Raw genomic sequence first — 19798 nt, 5'->3', positions numbered from 1 at the left:
CACGGAGAGCGAGCAATGTCGCGTTCGTCGTCCCTAGTTTCTAGGGTCTACGCATGTAACGCCAGGGGCCATGACTTTACGGAAGCCCAAGTAATAAAGGATCCAGCGCGCACTTGTAGACCCGACAGAGATCAACGGAAATCAAGCCTTAAAAATAGAAATTCAATGAGAGCATTACTTTTAATCATTAGTTCTTCGAGTGCGAAAAATGGTGACGTTTGGTCGTCAACACCCTAAGTGAGACGAGAATCCTTGATTTGTACCCGAGAGAGCATCCACGACCTTTTCATATAGGAGTTTCGAACATCCGAAATGAATGTTTACATCCCCTCTTTTATTCTGTTACCGTTGCGTTTTGCACTATTTCTTAACAATGCCAGTGGGTTTTAACTTTAACTTAACCTGTGGATTAAAACCTCAAGTCAATGGCATCAAAATTGTCACTGTTTACAGGCTATCCATTTTCCAAGTTGAGTGGCTCATAGCCACTTTGATTATATGTATTTTTTTTTACCTATATATTGACATATAAATTACGTTGTTCCATAAAACGTACTGTGCTAATAACATTGAATTAGTCTGCAATGGAAACCTAGGTTTCTGCTTTTGATTTATTGATGCCTCACGATCATCTGCTGGTATTTTTGCCATCTTGTCACTCAAGATCGGACATAAACACGATTGAAGCATTACTAATGGTTGCCTGTTTGTTGACAGTAAAAGACATCGGTCTCTCACTTGATGATTATAAGTCCACGGCCCCCCACATTACCGCAGCGTGTCAATTTTCCCTTTTGTAACTATGCAACATATCTTAGATTGGAAACGTTTTCACGCTTGAAACCTCCAAAACCATTGCACATACATCAACTTCAGCTAACATCAAAGATTGACTACTGTAACTCTTTTACTTTTTGCCGTATCCCTAAATATTTACATTGAAACCTGTATTAAGCGGACACCAGCTTGAGTCCCTAAATTTTCTTCCAACATTTACTGTAAAATATACCTGCATTCAGCGGACACCTCGGTTTAGCGGACGAGGACACCAATATTAAGCCATTTTGTTGCACAAAACCTGCAATAAGCGGACACTTCAAGGGCATTTTACCTCTAAAAGTTCAGCCGAGACCCCTTTAACATTGTTCAGTGATGTCGTTTTAAAGCTATGTGATTATAAATATTGCAGACTGATGCATAGACGGACTGGACATTGTCCTATGAGCAGTCCCCGATCTCACAATGTGTAACACAGTAGCACACAAGGGTTAATAATTAACTATTATTGCACAACATATTAGAACCTGTTTTGAGCGGACACCCTGTATTCAGCGGACACTAATGACGGTCCTAAGGGTGTCCGCTTAATACAGGTTTCAAATACTTCTGCAAGATACTAAACCGTGTGTTCAAACTCTCCTCAAATTGGCAGTTCTTCCATCAAGAATGCGAACGTCTTAAAATGGTTTTTGCTCGCCTGCATTATCCCAAAACTCTCGTAGAGGACACCATCAGACATTTTATTGAAATGAAAGTTACTGAGAATGTGTGTTCTAAACAACAAGTATCCGATGAGCAAGATGTTCCCATCAGAATTGTCTTGCCGTTCTAAGACCAGAAATCAGCGAATGCGGTAAAACACCAACTCGGTGATCTCAGTCGAAAGATTGATGCCGTTGTCCAGCCCGTTTACACAAGTCACAAGATCAAAGGACAATTCAAACCAAAGGAACATAAACCTCCAATTGTGAATCAACAAACGTTGTTTAATATTACAAGTGTGGTCTGTGCGATGCAGAATATGTCGGCTTCAAGAGTCTTGTGGAGGAACATAAACGATCAACAATCGGCAACTACGTAAAGGATGAGCACGGAAAGGATCCAGAGACCATTGGAAGCAATTCCGGGATTTTGAAAAAATGTCAGAGTAAACTCGACTGTTTGATTTTTGAAACGCTTTTTATTTGTAAACTTTAACCAAAATTGAACAAACAGAGTGACTCGATCGATAATTATTTTAATTATTTTACTTTAAACCGTTGCTATCGCCTTAACGTTTTTATTACTCATGCCGCAATTTTCTTGTATTGTTTCTATGTAAATATTTTAGAGTTTTAGTCAGTGTCTCATTAGCATTCTTATAATCGATTGTATATATTTGGGCGCATGCAAAACTTTTACTTGTCAACTTGAAAATGACCGTCGAGCGGTCGAAACGTCGTTGCTTTTTAACGTTAACTTTTTTAAGTGAAATCCGTTTCTAAAAAATTGTTGATTAAACTGTAAGTACTTTGAAAACCGACTTCAAAATCCCCAACTGGTCTTCAATGACCAAACTCCTTCTTGGACTAACTGACTTTCTGTTTACTATCAACCAGTGAGATTACCTACTGCAGAATCAGACGAATAATCTTCCAACTTGTGGAGGCGCCAATGCTATGTAAAGCTTTGCCCCCCTTTGCACGCCCCTCCTCCAAAATTAAAAAATTTCTGAACAATACGAGTTACCCTAATTTCCTTTCAGCAAGGATGTAAATGTAGGCATAATGAAGTATGGAGTAAAACGTTAAACAGAAATCTTCTAAAGCTTCATTACTTTACATTTGGTTGAATTTTATGTGAAACTTGCAGTCTCTACAGTCTCAGTTTCTTAGAAATTCATTCTTGCATAGTGAAGGACCAAAGGGTGTCGCCAGCTACCCAAGACATGTCTTCCTTAGCAACAAATTCTGCGCCTTTGCATATCCAGGCACTGATACAAAGTTCGTCTCAGACGTCAAAAAGGCTTGGCTGCTTCGCAACCGTCTGATTGTAATGTGATGTTTAAAGCAATTCAAAGAAGTAGATCTTTCTAAACACCAGGTGAATAACGTTATCAGATAATGCAGTTGAAAATAAATTAATTCGAAAGGTAATTTGACATCCAAGTGATGCTTCGCTAGCCGTTTTGACGCAAAATATTATTCATACTTTGCTGCATGTCAATATTGTCAAAACAATTTCACTGTCGAGTGACCATTTCTACAGCCTTTCTTTTATTAAAGCTCATAGCCCCTTTCAAATAATATAGTAAAAAACATATCCCTACGTTTACTTTATTTGGTTAATGCAAGCTAGTTTGGGGAGACTAGACGGACGCCGACAAGAACGCTTGAAACTATGCTAAAATTAAAACAACAATTAAATAAATATTCTCACAGTTACATAACCGATATCATGACTTCTTGCACTTAATGATTAACTCGGTTAGTAGCTACAAATAATGTAACTAAAATACCAAGGACATCATTAAAAGCGTTCTTTCAAACCAAACTTTATACTTATTTTAGCTTGTTGAATAATTAACATTGGTGCACTCAAGCAAACGACAGCTAAATCACTGTAGGACAGTGCACACAATGCAAATTGTCGATATAAAGGCCAACTTTTTGTTCTGTCCGCCTGTGAACAAAGTGATCTATCATCCACACCTCTCGAAGAACTCCTTCGTACTGGAATGCCCATAGTATTGAGAGTTGCATCATAGCGTTGAGCCTGTAAAAATTTAGCTCTCACGAAAGTGTCGGTGAGTTCCTCTTCTAACGACATTCGTATGATGTTTGGCAGTTTTTCGTCAAACTAGCGCTAAGGCTCTACAGTCAATTTTAAGAAAAACAACTAAATCATCGATAAACCTGTATTTTGACGAGTCTTGCAGGAAGAGACTCGGTAATTCACAAGTTAAAGGGGAACTGAAGTGAACTCATCAGCATGCTGGGAAGTCCGGCGTTGTTTGAATCCCACTAACGGGAGTAAGATAACCGGTAAATAAGAAGACGAACACCCGCGGATTACGTACATCAGACGTCTTTACATCGTGATTCCTTTAAAACAGTGCTATTTCACCTCTCGTAGTGCAAGAGATTGCATCAGCCTATGTTATAGAATCGGTAAAGCCGAATCTTAACACGATATACGAAATCCTGTATCAGCCAACGGTGCTTAGTAAACATTTTCTTCATCCTATAAATTTAACAAGGCCAGAGTTTTTTAATGATGAACACACAATTTTTCAAACTACATTTACTGGTTTTCGATCTTCGTTCATGCCGTTAGCTTCAAAGAATTAACGATTCTCGCTGGGATCATTCGAAAATAGTGAAACTGTTTCTAGAATACGGTCGTCGACTTGCATTACAAAATGCGCATGAACTAACTAGGTAAAGCAAACCTGGAATCATGCCACTTCACGCTAAGTCATGTCACTCAGTCTTCTTGAATAATGCGTATCTAGAATAGGAGAAGCTAGACTCGACCAAGTGTAGTGCATTCCTTGGTGTGAGCAAACGCCGTCTCGAGTTTTACCTTTCGCTTTCAGTTTCCTGTTACTGATATGCTAATTCTGCAGGTGACTGACGCAAATTTGCATAAGTAATAGTGGAGTACAATTCGTAGAGGTAAGCAAATGATTTCGAGTGTAATTTGGAATAAATAAGTACAAGTAATCTTTCAAAAAATTGCGAGTGCTTTTTTATTCCAAATTGCACATGAAAATTCATTTGGTTACTTGTTAATAATATACATACAAAAATTTGAGTCTGATTCTTCATTGATCGTGTTTATTTTTTGTCACGGCTCACTGGTCCCACCAACATTAACATTATTGGTCGAACAATGACAGCCTTGATTGACATGCCAAAACTTGTAAAAAAAAAATGCGGACCAAAAATGTCGTTCAATCGACAAAGATCAAATTCTGGAGGTAACAATCATTCTAAAAGCGATTTCGGGAAAAAGGAGGACTGAAAAGGCGTCAAAACTGGTTCGCTTGATAATGTTTGCAGTCGATTCATGTTCAACAATTGAAGTTTCTCGAAGACTGAACTGATCAGTTAGAAATATTGTCCTCGCCATGGCGTGCAGCTGACTGTGGCTTTTCAGGTGCTGCTATGCTTCCGATGTTGAAAGTGACTTGACACTGGTGGAAATGGTTCATCTTCATAAAAGACTGACGCTGATCATTCTGGCCAGAAATGCAACTTGGCATCTGAACGGCAAAACTTGCTTGGTTGAAGTTGTTGCCGTTGCCGCTAGCGTCGAGCGAGGACGGGTTGAAAGTATTGCTGGAGCTGTTCGTGCTACTATGAGCCGAAGTGGAGCTGTTTCCTCGAGCTAACTGGCTATTGATGTTTGTGCCGTGGCTGATGGTGTGGGAAAGCTGTCGCTGCTCATTTTCATCTCCTTCGTCATAGTCATCCAGTGACTGTACGGGTCCGCAAATGATCCCAGGACCGCAAATGATCCCGGACCGCAAATGATCCCCAAATTGGACCGCAAATGATCCCGGATCGGAAATGATCCCCATATTGGACCGCAAATGATCCCGATCAAAAAATAAGGAATGGCATGGATTTATATCAGAGGAAGGTGACAACATGTACAAGAATTATGAACTAAAAAACATGTTTTATCATTTTACAAAAAAATATTCCACAGCTGCTGTGTTGTTCTTCGAAGAGTACAGATCGTTTTCACTGTCACGCAATAAAAGAAAATAATAAATCGAAAACCAAACAATGGAAAAAGCTAAGAAATTGTGATGTACGCTATAGAAGATAACTAAATAAGACACTTCTCCAAGTTTTAGGCCTGTGCGTTTCCCCAAACTTCAGATATTCGTCGTAAATGTTTCCCAGAAATTTACAGAGCCCAGCAAGAAAACGCCATGTTGATGTACATCCGTGGTACACCAATATGGCGGCCGGAATATAGTGTAAACTTCTGGAACTTACTTTGGCTTTCTAGGCGACTGATGATCAGTACTAAACAAAAAAGCATTTACATAAGCACTTTTCCTAATGCTCTAACTTCTAAAAAAGGCTCAAAATCATGAGATAAGTGTATATTTTTCAACAAACTCGATCGTAGCCTTGTGTCACGCAACCTCTATAACCCTGAAATTCAAAATGCTCTGGAGTCCGAACGAAGCACGCTAATTGTAAACAGATATAAATATACCGCCTCTTATGCCTGATGAGGATAAAAACACGTCACGTGAAGACGATCTATTGAATTAGAAGTCTTAGAAAAACACATACTTGTAAATATTCTCGAAATCCCGGTGGCGATAGTATCAAACATCTATCAAACAGCTAATTGTCAAAACGAAGCGCAAGTCTTGGCCTTGCTTGGTCATGAAGCTGAACTTCATAACTATAGCTTGGAATTTTGGTTTCTCAGAATAATCAAGTAGTCATTTCTGATGAATTAAAGCTAAAATACGACCAAGGAAAAATTACAAAATAAATTTGTTCACATTTCCAGTGCTACACACTAGGTGTTTTACAGAGCGATGAAGCGTTGTAGGAGGATCATAATTTTACTGAGAATTGCAAAGAAATGCAAGCCAAGTCGTGTTTTGATGATTGAGTGGTGATATTCACAACATCGTAGTTAGCAACAAAATTTAGTCGAAAGTATGAAAAAAACAGCAAGTTGTAAGCCAGTATAATTATAAGATGGCTTTAATAAAAACATCGGTATTTACGTACGCCAATTCCTTATCCACACCATCCCGCCATCCATGCCATTCCATATTTTTTGATCGGGATCATTTGCGGTCCAATATGGGGATCATTTCCGGTCCGGGATCATTTGCGGTCCAATTTGGGGATCATTTGCGGTCCTGGGATCATTTGCGGACCCGTACATGACTTCTCGTTTCGGTAGCCCGTTACTTTTGCGATTGAACTTTGCACTAGGTCTGGTGTTTTCAGCTTCTTTACTGCTGTTTTCCTAGCGCTGTGGTTGGAAAGGTTTTCCATGAATCCTCCGGGGTCGTTTTTTTTTTTATTAAAGCCTTCATCATGTCGTCGAGCTTGTTCACTCCCATCGGCTGTCGCTTGTACCAAACTTGCGAGGATGCCGGGATTTGACATACAAGACAGATAAAGTGGACCGGTTGGACATATTTCAGGAGGACGACGCGACAGGAACTCTTTGAAAATTGTAACTGGACATGTAGCACTTCCAGTAGCAAACATTTTTGCAAGGAAGCGTCTGGGCTTTGCGGATAGTCCGCACTGGCGTGATTTGGTCGGGTTATCAATGAATATATTCGACGCACTTCGTGTTGTTTTCATCCGGTCCAAAGGAGAAATCTTCGACCGTCATGCTGTGGTGTTTCTAGCGACCTCGAAGGCCAAAATACTGGGTCAGGAGCCACCAAACTGTTTGGACGAGAACTTGCGGACTTCCCTTCCCAGCTTCTTGTTTTTCCCATAGCTCATTTTCCTCGGTTGTTTACAGACTTCTTACCTTCGGCCGCTTCCCTTTGCCTTGTTGTCGCAGTAGCCTGGCTTTCCCTCAAGAACTTGCTTTGAACTTTTAAACTCTCTGTCGCGAATGATGGAATATTTGTACTCTTTCTCTCTGAGGTATCGGTCGATAGCAGTAACAATCACACGAAGGCTATCAGGTTCGTAAAACTGCTCGAGAATTTTGTTCAGGGCCTCCGGTTCTTTTTTTCAATGCTTTCGTTATAGCCCTTTTGAGCAGCCCAAGACTTCCAGACTTTTACCCAGTTATTTGTGCTTTGTAAGGTGTTTTTGTTCATAGCATTCTCCTCCAAACTCTGTATTAAAATATCGTCACTTTTCTCTGAGCTGCCCACCATTTTGTTTTGTTGAGCTTTCGCGACTTTCCTGTCAGTCAATTTAATTTCAACTTTTTGCACTCAATTTCACCTTTTTGAACTCAATTTCAACTTTCTGCACTGTTTGAGATTAATTGTCTTGCTCTCAGCCAGTCAGCGGGATGAAATTTTTGCATGTATATTATTAAGGGAGTAATCGCGCGAGTAATTTCAAAATCGGACGAGCACGAAGCGTTAGGCCGATTTGAATTACGAGCACGATTATTCCCTGAATTCTACGACAGGAGGTCCAATTACTAATTAATCGCATCTCTAACAAATTTCGGAATTAATGCTGCAGTTCCTAGGGAGTAATGCTTTAATTATCCCGACAAACACAAGCAATAAACACGCGTTCTATGGCGTAAAGGGGGGAACACATTGCGTGACCAAATGCCAAACTTATCTCCCCAGCGGTTAATTCCGCACTGGATCGGACAAGTCGGCGAGGCCAAAAGCTTGCGCGTCCTAGTAGCGTAACTCTAAACGGCACTACGAGCTGACCTCCGGTCAGCATCGTGCTAGAGTGTAGACAGTTCTCAAGCCTTACTTATCTCCCCAGCACTACGAGCCGACTCCGCCGGCACGTGCTGGATCGGACAAGAGGAGGCATAAAAGAGCGTTAAATAGCGCCACTAAATTAGCGAAAACGAAGCTTGGGGAAGTCGCTGCAAGACTTAACCGCCACTGATACCCGCGGAGCAGGTATCCCCCCAAGCTAGAGAAATGCCAAATTAAGAAAGGAGAACGCTGGCCATACGTGGCGCAGCGGACAATAGGACATTTTGAGGTGTACGGATGTACAGTTGGTAACAATCTGAAGACCATCTGCCAAGAACTTTAATTAACCAGTCTGGGAGACCAGCATCAGCTGCCGTAGAGGCAGCGCCGATGCGAAAACTATGACCCTTAAGGGATTTATAAGGGAGACCGGCGCAACGGGCTGCGTCCCTAAGAAGGTGTACTACCGCCGACCTAGTGAGGTATCGGCCAGACTGAAATGAGAATAAGGGCCCCGGAGGGCACGCGGCGAGGAAGTAAGAACGCATGGCTGTCACTGCGCAGAGCGGTGAGGGTGAACACGCAATTAAAAGCCGGTGACCCTCCCGAAAAACATCGGTCTGAGAAGATTTAAGAATAATTGACATCTGCCGCGGGCTGGCCAGAGAGGGATGAAATAACGCACAATCGGCCGATAGGTCAAATTGAGGGCGAAACTTAGATACCCCTTGATATGTAAATTCACTGCAGCGAAGAAAACAAAAGAATGCTAGTGTGAAGGCAGCCCAAATCATAGAAAAATCCCGCTCACCCAACCAGGAGAGCAAAATGAGGCGTATGGTTAATAAAACCCTCGGGGTAACAGGTTGCCTTAGAATACGGGTATGACCCTGGTAGCGGAGAATGCCCCTAAGAACCTTTTTTAGTAAGAGTTTACCCAGAAGCGTACGTACGATTAGTAGTCCAGGCCAGGCCCCAGTTTGCGTACTTCGTAACTTCTTCTTTTAGAGGGTCATGAGCGAAGGCGGGATGGTGTAAGGGGTTCGCTCGGCTGTTGGAGCAGCTGCCCGGGAACGAGATACCTGAAAGCGTGAGAGAGCATCAGCAATCTCATTGGAGATTCCCGGAACATGGCGGGCCCTGACAAAGAAGTTATGTTTCATAGATATAAGGACAAGAAACCGCAGGAGGTCCATAATACGGGGAGCTCTTGAGCGACCCGAGTTCAAGATGGCGACCACTGATTCGTTATCGCACCAGAACTGGATACGCTACCCGGAAAAATGGGGAAACCATAGAGCGCAAGCTACAACTATGGGGAAGAGTTCCTGCCATTCGATGCTTATGCCCCGGTCTTTGTTAAGTTGTATATGGGGAGGCCACCTGCCCTGAAACCATTTCCCATTAAAATATCCCCCAAAACCGATAGTACCCGAAGCGTCGGTATACAAATTCATGTCCGGAGACGGGGTGACGGTAGAGTTGAGGAAAAAGGAACGCCCATTCCACCCGGCAAGGAAGGCTTTCCACATATTAAGGTCCTTGAAAAATTCCTTGTTAAGACGGATGTGATGGAAACGGTTGGGTACGCCCCTGGTAAGGTCAATCATACGTTGCAGGAAAGTCCTCCCTGGGACGACTGCTTTGCATGCGAATTGCAGGGTACCTATAAGTGATTGGAGTTCAATCAGACGCACTGAACGGCGACCCGTAAAAGAATCTAAGAGTGCCCGGGTGCGAAGAAGTTTGTCCTCGGGAAGTCGGGCCTCCATACGAGTGCTATCGAGCTCAATACCCATGAATTCCAATACTTGGGAGGGGCCCAGGGTCTTGGACGCGACTACAGGGGCACGAACTGACATGAAAAGGCGTAGTAAGGTGCTGAAACTGGACAAGCATTGCCAGCGGGATGCCTCGGCGATAAAGAAGTCGTCTAAAATGTGAATGACGTTTCCCAGGTTATAATTGTTTTTTAGGATCCATTCCAGGGCATCAGATAATTGATTGATAAGGTACGGGGCGCTGTCGAGCCCGAAGGGGAGATAGAGATCGACATAGTATTGATTCTGCCAGTAAATGCCTAACAGGTGCCAATTACCCGGGTGGACAGGGATCAGGCGAAAAGCTGATTTAAGATCTGTTTTTGCCATGAAAGAGTCCCGACCCAGGGACTTAATGATGCTTATTGCATCATCTACCCGGACATATTGGAGGGAATAGGGGTCCTTAGGGATATATATATATATATTAATACTGTCGCCTTCGGGATATGAGAGATGGTAGATGGTACGCCATTCCGTGGAATGTTTCTTAGGAACTACACCCACGGGGTGACATTGGAGGTTAGGAAGGGGAGGGTCATCAAAAGGTCCTGCTACCCGTCCGAAATTAATCACCTTAGCAAGATTTGTAGAGACAACTTTAGGGTGTTGAGTCGCGGAAACGAGATTGCTGGACACCCGGGATTTTTCAGGACCAGTATAAATAAATAAATAAATAAATAAATATACATTTATATAGCGCCATTTTCCATTAATTGTCCATGGCGCTTTACAATACTTTAAAATTAAAATCCCAAGTTTAAAATCCTAAAATTAAAATCCTAATCCTTTAAAAACCAAAATCCTAAATCCTAAAAGTTAAAATCCTAAGAATTAAATACGCTATATAATACAATTAGACTACAAATAAAAAGTAAAAAACTACAAATCAAATGCACGCTTAAAGAGATAAGTCTTAAGATTAGCCTTAAATACTGCCTCTGATGATGTAGCCTCTGATGACATGTGTGCCATAGCGTAAACCATTAATTAAATTATTTACAAAATTACGGTTAGGGTGCTGGGATAATCTCCTTTCTAAATCATTAACGTCAATTGGGGTGGATACAGGTGGTGACTTGTTCCTAGCCTGGAGGTGAACCTTATCTCTTGCTGCGTTCGCCAGTGCTAGGGTTCTGATACCGCTGGCTACTCTGGTCCTTCCTAGTGGTACTTCTTGGGCAGCTGAGGATGGAGTGGCTGGGGGAGTGGCAGCATCGGCAGACATGAGGGAACTGGCAGGAACTGGAGGTACACCCAAGTGCGCGGTTGAATCTGAAACACACGGGCCCAGTCCTGGATTGCTGGCGGAAAGGATCGGCACTTGGGCAGTCGCTGTGGCTGTGGTAAGGACCCGCAAAATTTTTTCTTCAGTGCTTTTTTCCAAAACCCTTTGGAAGCCAAGTGGCGTGGCTGCGCCAGGTCTTCGCTGTTGCGGACCAGATGAGGAAGACGGAAAGGAATGAAAAGGCTGGACGGTGTCGGAAACGGCCTGAGAGCGATGATTATGTAAGGCCTCGGCGACGAATTGCTGTACGGTGCGTTGGATGGCAGCCAACTGCCCAGCCGTAAACGGCATTTGCTGTTGTTCCAAGTCCTGTGCGCGACCGTCCAGTATGACGGATTGTTCGACAGGGTCCACGTCCAGTGGCATTTCAAAGTCGTCCTCTGAACTCACAGAGGAAGAATCGTCGGTGACTTCAGCGACTGGATCGGGCTGTTCAACAGCTGGCCGTGCTAAACGCGTTTTGCCCTTGCCCTTGCCCTTTTGGACGCGGCCAGCCGGCTTTCCTCCCACGGCCGAAGGTCTTTGCGTTGGCTGGGAGGCGTTTTGTAGGCGTTTCACCAGTTGAGCCTTGCTCCCGGTAATAGGGAGGTTGAGTGCCTGAAGGCGAAGACGAAGAACTTCTGAGGTAAGTGAAGCGAGGTGTTCTCCATTTTCTGGGCGACGTGGACGACGGTTGCGAGCCTGAGGTTTCGGAGCCCCACGAGGACGAGCCATAGTTACAATTTCGAGGGCTAACTAAAAGTTACAGTAGTGACATAACGAGCGAATGATGCTTAAGTCCAAGCTAAGACTCTTTTATAGGTAGACTGATGTCTGGGTTTAAACCAATATAAAATCGTGTACCATGAAACGTACAGAGTCCATGCGGCCTTGAACGAAAGAAGAATGGGGCTATTTAAAAGACTAGCCATACAAAAACGCATGATATAGTTAAACCAGACGTTGTTGCAACATGCATGCGTGAAAGGCTATTGTGAATATTGTTTAAACTAGACAAGAAAGACTTCTATAATGTTCTAACGCGTAACAGTTCTATTGCGTTACGTTTAACAACAGTAAGCTGGTGACTGTACGTAAATAGCGTCACGCTCCATTAACTGCGCTTTAACGATTGACTTTAAAGCTTTATTAAAAATGTCTGTTGAGAACTTCTTTTGAGCGAAAACGTCTGTAGCGCTTTTCATAACTTTTGAAAACTGTGGGAAACATTGCACAGGAAACCATTAAAGCGCGGGTAATTGACGTGCGAATCACTTGGGTATCCAATTACAGCTACATAGCCAATAGATGGTTTTCACGTAACAAAACAAACACAAATGAAGCGTCAGATCCTGGTAACTTCGATAAGTTCGCAAGAAGAATACGCCTTATGTACATATCACACGGGCAAGACAGCGAACCACATCCTTTCCATGTAAAATCTACATGGGAACCACCAATACAACGATCACTTGCCCTTGAGAGCTACCTAGAAGAGGTTAAGAGCGAACTCGCGGACTTAAAACTCACAAAGCCTAGAAATAATCTGCTACTCAACGGAGCGCGAGGCCCTCAAAACCTTAAAGCGTGAAAACGAAATATATATCAAAACAGCAGATAAAGGAACAACCATTGTAGTGTTATATCACAAGACAAAAAATAAGAAGGCCAAATACAATTAGACAACATAAACCACTACAGGCCTCTTAAGACACCCATGGCAGCTGAGACCAAACAAAGAGTTCAACAACTCATCAACGATCTCTACCATGGAAACCACATAGACGAAATCACTAAAACGTGGCTTTGCCAAACACCAAACCCGCCTCGTATTCCAGAATTCTACACCCTGACTAAAATACACAAACCTATTGCAAAACAGCAGAAATCTCACCTCAAAGATTCAACAGACTTCATCAATTTCATTGAAAAAACGAAAGTCCTGACGGATGTTAAACTTGTTTCAATGGATGTAACGAGCCTATATACGAATATACCACAAGAGGAGGGAATCCAAACAGTATGCAGGGCGAAACATTCTACGTAAACAAACCCCCAATCCCAACACCACTACTGGAACAAACGCTAAGGCTAATTCTCCAGGAAAACTCATTCCAGTTTAATGAAAAAAAACTACCTCCAAATGTATGGCACAGCCATGGGCACAAAGATGGCAGTAGCATTTGCTAACATCTTCATGAGTAAGGTAGAAACAGAAATTCTTAACCAAAGTGGTTCACAAGTTCACAAGTTCAAGTGGTTCACAAAGTGGTTGGTTCAGTTCATATAATCAGTCGCCTAGATGGCCAAAGTAAGTTCCAGATGTTTACACTATTTTTCGGCCGCCATGTTGGTGGAGCACAGAGCTCCACCAACATGGCGGCTCCATACTGGGCTCTGTAAATTTGCGCAAAACATTTCGACAAATATCTGAAGTTTGGGAAAACGCAGGGACCTCAAACTTGGAGAAGTGTCTTCTTTGCCTATCTCCTGTAACACTACAATTTCTTGACTTTATCCACTAAATAGTTTTTTTTATCTCGTTCCATTACTGTCTGCGGTGGGGTTGGGGACAGCTCTCGACGCGCTCGTTTGCTGAAGCGTGATTAAGAAGTTCGATAAACAACTCACATTAACTGTACTGGCGTACATATGGCCACTTGCGTGACGTTTATTTGTCAAATAAGCTTATGAAAAATTACAAGTATTTGATGGTATCTTCAGCAAAGGTGGGGCACGAAAAACCACAACATGGTAAATCGAATCAGAAGAGATATGGTTGGAGCTGGGGAGGCGGAGGGAAACTTTAAAGGTAGAATTGCTGCTGAATGGTAAAAAGGCCGAAAATAGCAGTGCAGGCAAAAAAAGTAGTAACCTAAAACCCGCCTGCTTGTCTCTGATTGGTGACTCCTAAGCGGTATGTCATTCCCTGCTCCACCTTGAAAACTGAGACACGCATTACAATAAGCCAAGAAAATGGCTCGATATAAAATTACATTATATGTGTCGCATATAATGTTTGTTATAATTTAATATTTCGTTGCGTGACAGTGAAAACCATCTATAGAAAAAAGTTCAAGTTGGATACCTGTAATTGGACACTCACGTGATCGCACGCCGATTACGTGACATATAGGCGCGTGGAGAACCAATCAGGATCGACATTTTGTTATAGATACGATTAAAAACATAATAGCTGAAGGAACTGGATTTGGGATTTGTGAGTTTAAAGGCAATAAAAGAATAATGATCAATATTGTAATGTCTTTTATACCCTGAAAATAATGCATTTACTGAGAATAAAAGTAAGTTTAAAGTAATTTGGATTTTCCTTGGTGTTGCATTAGTTGTGTTGCATTGGCTTAGTGATTAGTGCAGAAACCTTGAGTCACCCTCTCAACCAATCAGAAGAAAAACAAAAACCAATCGTGACGCGCTCCGCACGTTTTCCGGCGCTTACGCCTGATAAGTCTCGTTGACGAGACAGAACCGCCTCAATACTAGATACAATAGACTCAAAACACTCAGTGACGCCTAAACGGATACCGACCGAGTCTATTGTATCTAGTGTCGAGGCGGTTCTGTCTCGTCAACGAGACTTATCAGAATCTGCTAAGGATAACATCAGAAGCAGAATTGCTTTCACGGTACAATAAGCATCTATACCTGACAATAACTTGACAAAAGACGAACGACAAGCACTGAAAAGACTGAAAAACGACAACAACATTGTCATACTACCAGCCGACAAAGGACGTGTCACTTGTTATGGACAAGACTGACTACTTTGACAAAATGGACGCACTTGTTAACGACAAACAAACTTACGAAGAACTTAAACGCGACCCGTCGCCAGCACTACAACGTAAACTCAACAGAAAAATACTTACGCTTAAAAAGACTAACGCTATTGACACTCAACGCTACTATCGACTGAGGTGCTCAGTACCTCAACCACCGAAACTTTACGGACTACCGAAACTGCACAAGCCTGGTATACCGATGCGACCTATAGTGTCATTCTGTGGGTCCCCTACGTATCAACTGTCTAAGTACTTGACGACCATACTGCAACCCCTTACTGACAAATCAAGACGCAAACTACAATCTACGGAAATCTTTATTGACGCTATTAAGACAGTACAGATACCCGACGACTACAAACTTGTGTCTTTTGATGTGAAATCACTGTTCACCAGTATTCCACTTCAATTAGCATTACAGTGTACCGAGACCGCTATACAACAATCTACTGTTAAACTACCGTTACCGACAGAAGACATCATGGACTTACTGAACCTTTGCCTTACATCGACGTACTTTCAGTACAACAGTAAACACTACAAACAGTTGCATGGAACAGCAATGGGGACGCCGGTTTCTGTTGTTGTCCCAGAAATTGTGATGTAACACGTGGAGGAACGCGCCCTTGCAACTTGCCGACAAACGATACCGCTTTGGTTACGCTACGTTGACGACACCTTTACCGCCGTTCATAAAGACGAAATTGACGATTTTCACGACCACCTAAACGAACAGAACGCCGACATCCAGTTTACTAAAGAGATCGAAGAAAATGGAAAACTTCCTTTTCTAGACTGTTTGGTAAGCCGCGACAACAACGAACTACGAACGACAGTGTACAGAAAACCGACGCATACCGACAGATTACTTGACGAATCATCCTACAACCCGACTTCACACAAAGCCACGACTATAAAGACTTTGACGAGACGAGCGCAACTAGTTTGTGACACACCGGACAGCTTAAGTGACGAAAACAGATATTTTGAACGTGTTTTTCACAAAAACAACTACAATGCTGACTTTATCAGACGAAACATTTACCGACCTACTGAAGCTGACGCTACGAACAGGAACCCTACACCTGTTACTACAGTGACCATACCTTACATTAAGGGCACTTCTGAGACCATCTCACGGATCCTGCAGCCTTATAACATCCGTGTAGCCCACAAACCTACAACTACGTTACGACACTTACTGACTAACGCGAAAGACAGAGACGAACCTAACAACAGACAGGGAGCAGTTTACAAGATCAAATGCTCCGACTGCCAGGCTTCCTACATTGGTGAGACTGGCAGAAACCTTAACACTAGACTGACTGAACACAAACGAGCCGAGAGAAATGGTGATGCCAACAATCACATTGCTGTACATCATTAACTGACAAACCACAACATTGACTGGGACTCTACTCAGTGCTTAACCTACAGTACAAACTATTTTCAACGACTGACTCTGGAAAGCTGGTACACTAACCTAGAACAAACGCCTCTTAACAGATGTCAACAACTACCGGCGCCTTACAAACGACTTATCCATGACGGAAACGAAACCAACAAACAGACTTCAGTTCTAACAGACCGACTTAACAATACACGGACCAAAAACCGACCTATTTGACTAACAATAGACGGATCGAAACCCACCAATGACTGATGACAAACTTTACACGAGTCTTTCAGCCAATACCATCATAGCTAAACTGACCAATCACGTTCAACGGACCAGACTTATAACATCATCGACTGACAAACACTATTCACTTGACTCTGAAGATGACTTCCGCTCAGGTTGTCGAAACGTCAGTCACCAACAACAGTGCTTTTCAGAACTACAGTCACCCGGACGGTCACACTATACGAACTACTGATACTCCTGGGGTCAAAGCATTTACTATGTTAGATAATTTGATTAGTTCAGTAAGCACGGCTCGATGGACGATTAACAGCACGTCTGATGTGAATTGATACCGTGGATAAATAAAGAATATCTACCTTGTGATCGGCTAGAATGCCGTAAAACCCCGTCTAAGGGCCTACATTCTTTGAAGTCGGGCAAAATAGGTCCTTATATCAGTTTGGAGTAGTTATTGGAAATTTAGGCTAAGTAGGTTCTTAATTAGGTTCTTAATTTCGATGAATGAGATATGGTTTTTGATTACCAGAAAAAAATAAAATAAACCCGGGTTTGGTCCTTGAATTTTTCTTGTAATATTATCTCAGTCACACTCCTTTTTGATTGGATCGCAGGCTCAAGCCAGATTAACCTACTGTAATCAGGAGCTTTTAGGATTTTAGCCTTGGCTGAATCTATATATTAATTTGTTCATGGCCAAGCTTTAGTCACTATTTTTTTCTGGCTACGGCCTTGCAGTGTAACCAATCGTTAAGCGAGGATATAAATTCGCATTCTTTTTGGATAGAAGATCAGAACTTTTACATTGGAGATCCGAAAGTTTTGTTTATCGTGCAGAATGGTGCTGTACTAAACTTTATTTGTCTGCCCGTCAAGGTCACCTCATGCTTTGGAAAACCTTGATTGATTAAAAAATAAACATGAGTGCGATAGTATTGTGATCTGAGACACAGTACAGCTGTAAATTAGATTTAGAGAATGTGTTCACTGAGATCAGTCTGGATGGTGATCTCTATATAACGGTGTTTGAACTCGAAGACTAAGGGCGTATAATACTCAACACGCTTGACCAATAAGATTTTGTTGGTTTTGTTACGTGGAAAAGGCTGCTAAAATAGTCAGGATACGCAATGAGTCCACGTGAGCTGGCTATAGCTAACCGTCCAGATGAAAATATCTGGACCCGTCTGTTAACCAGAATTATTGTACATTGTAGTCACCATCTGTCTTCTCATTGGCTAAAAGCCTACAGTTAATTCTGGGAAACAGCGCAACCTACAGATTATTCACTAATCTGCTAACAGATTAGTGAATAACCTGTAGGCTGCGCATGTAATGCATGATTTCCAAGAGCAATGTCAAGTTCACGGACAGCGAAGTAAGAACATGGCTTGTCCAAAAAAAACTGTGCTCGGTGCGATGATGCGTTTGTCGTTATTTTCTTTAAAACAATGTATAATAAAACAATTACTATATTCGTTTTTTGTGATATCCGAAATGATCAAGGTCTCGGTTAGTGGTATCAACCTCAGCCTTCGGCTTCGGCTGATAACACTTACCTGGACCTCGATTATTCCGGATATCACAAAAACCTCAACCTATAATTGTTTAATTTTAAGAAGGAATTAAGAACTTCGAGTGACAATTATTTACATCGTATTACAAACTTATAAGTGACTTTTCTTAATGATATCTTCTCATCATTTCTAACAACACCAAAGAACTACCAAATGACGAAAACAAATTTGAAGTTGATATGAAATACTTAAATGTACTGATGAAACAAATGAAATTGATGATGAAATTTTACCTGTGTTTACACATTTTTCTGAATTTTGAATTGCTCATTGTCGCGAAAGACATCATCGACAAATGGAAGGCGCATTCTTCCATCTTCCCCAACTAATCCATCTCACTTTTTTAGGTGACTTCAACCGGGCAGTTACCATGGTGATTGGCACCAAGGGCAGTAAGTTGCAAGGCAAGGCCCCTGAAATTGACTGCGGCTCATCAGAGTATATTCCATTCTAGAGAAGAGTTTCGCGGCAGCTAGAAAATTCAACAACTTCCCCGTGATTTTAAGAATGAGCTCACTGTCAATATCAACAATCATCGTGCAGTCTTGGTATAAGTCTGCATACGAACCAAGTGGCCCATTAGAACGGAACTTATCCCGGTTTCAGTAGCATGAAGCGACTAGGGGTGTTTCTACCCCCCCCCCCCCCTCTGGATGGTATGCTAGTCCGTCGCTGGGTTACCTCCAGCGTTAAATTCGCCAGTACCTATTTCTACACCAGAGTGGAGAGAGGCACTGTGAGAGTAAAGTGAGATCGATATAATTACGAGTCCGTGTGTTTTTCTTCACTTATGTCCCTAAAGTATTCCTTTCCATTTAAGAAAAGCGATCTCAAATATAAACATGAACCAACAAAGATCTAATGTTAATTGACTCTTTTTTTCCGTTGCGAAGTTTACTTACTTCCTTATTGACCCTTAAGCCTGCTGGCATGCAGGTGCCGAGGTACGCGAAGTTTGATGACTACTTTTTTATTACGCTGTCAGTCAGCTATTTCTACAAAATATACTGAGGTCTTAAATCAAAGCTCATGTGTTGTGTGTTTGTACAATCCACAGATGCAAGTAAGTAGAAACTAATTTATTTAGAAAATTTTTAAATAGAAAATTTCAAGTTATTCAGCGAGGAATGGGACAAAGTTTGTAGAAAGGAATTAATATCAAGCCGGAATAGTACTTTGTATCTAGATCAGAGTCTCTTGTTTGTATTCTCTACAGTTATTACCCATACCCAAAATACATTTCAGAGGGTCGTTACATTCCGAGAGTCACTACCTGTGGGATTTGCTAGGAATTGTCAAATTTTATTGCTAATTCCAGAGGATCGGTATTTCTAGAGTTGCACAACCATAAACATTAGCACGAGAGGCTTAATATGCGCTAGTTGGGACGGCTGCGACATAAGCATCAGTGTTCGTCTTGTGTTAAGGTTTATGCTTATGTTGCTGTTATCGCTGATTGGCTGAAAGTCTTTCGCTTATGCTTATGCCAACCATGTTCCCACTGGACCTAGCAGCG

At 42.1% G+C, this 19798-nt stretch overlaps 2 protein-coding genes and 1 pseudogene across 9 annotated transcripts in view; 1 reads left to right on the top strand and 2 right to left on the bottom strand.

The window, feature by feature from the left end:
• The window catches only part of LOC110059874 (uncharacterized), a 50291-nt gene extending 45887 nt beyond the window's left edge, over positions 1-4404 (bottom strand). For 4 of the 8 annotated variants that reach the window (XM_089277114.1, XM_089277115.1, XM_089277116.1 and 1 more), the window contains exon 1: positions 4211-4383. The gene's annotated coding sequence lies outside the window, so the exon portion shown is untranslated. Of the gene's footprint in view, positions 1-4210 lie in introns of all 8 variants that reach the window. The other 4 variants (XR_016203528.1, XR_016203529.1, XR_016203527.1 and 1 more) reach the window with 2 other exon arrangements.
• LOC149099645 (uncharacterized) overlaps positions 1-19798 on the top strand; it is an 84410-nt gene that overhangs the window by 50681 nt on the left and 13931 nt on the right. The window lies entirely within an intron of this gene.
• LOC149099648 (uncharacterized) lies at positions 8372-11995 on the bottom strand (annotated as a pseudogene).

This window comes from Orbicella faveolata, unplaced genomic scaffold (assembly GCF_042242905.1).
Source record: "Orbicella faveolata isolate gen_17 unplaced genomic scaffold, um_ofav_v1 contig_46, whole genome shotgun sequence".
Taxonomy (NCBI): Eukaryota; Metazoa; Cnidaria; class Anthozoa; order Scleractinia; family Merulinidae; genus Orbicella; species Orbicella faveolata.
This window is presented reverse-complemented; position numbering and strand designations above follow the sequence as displayed.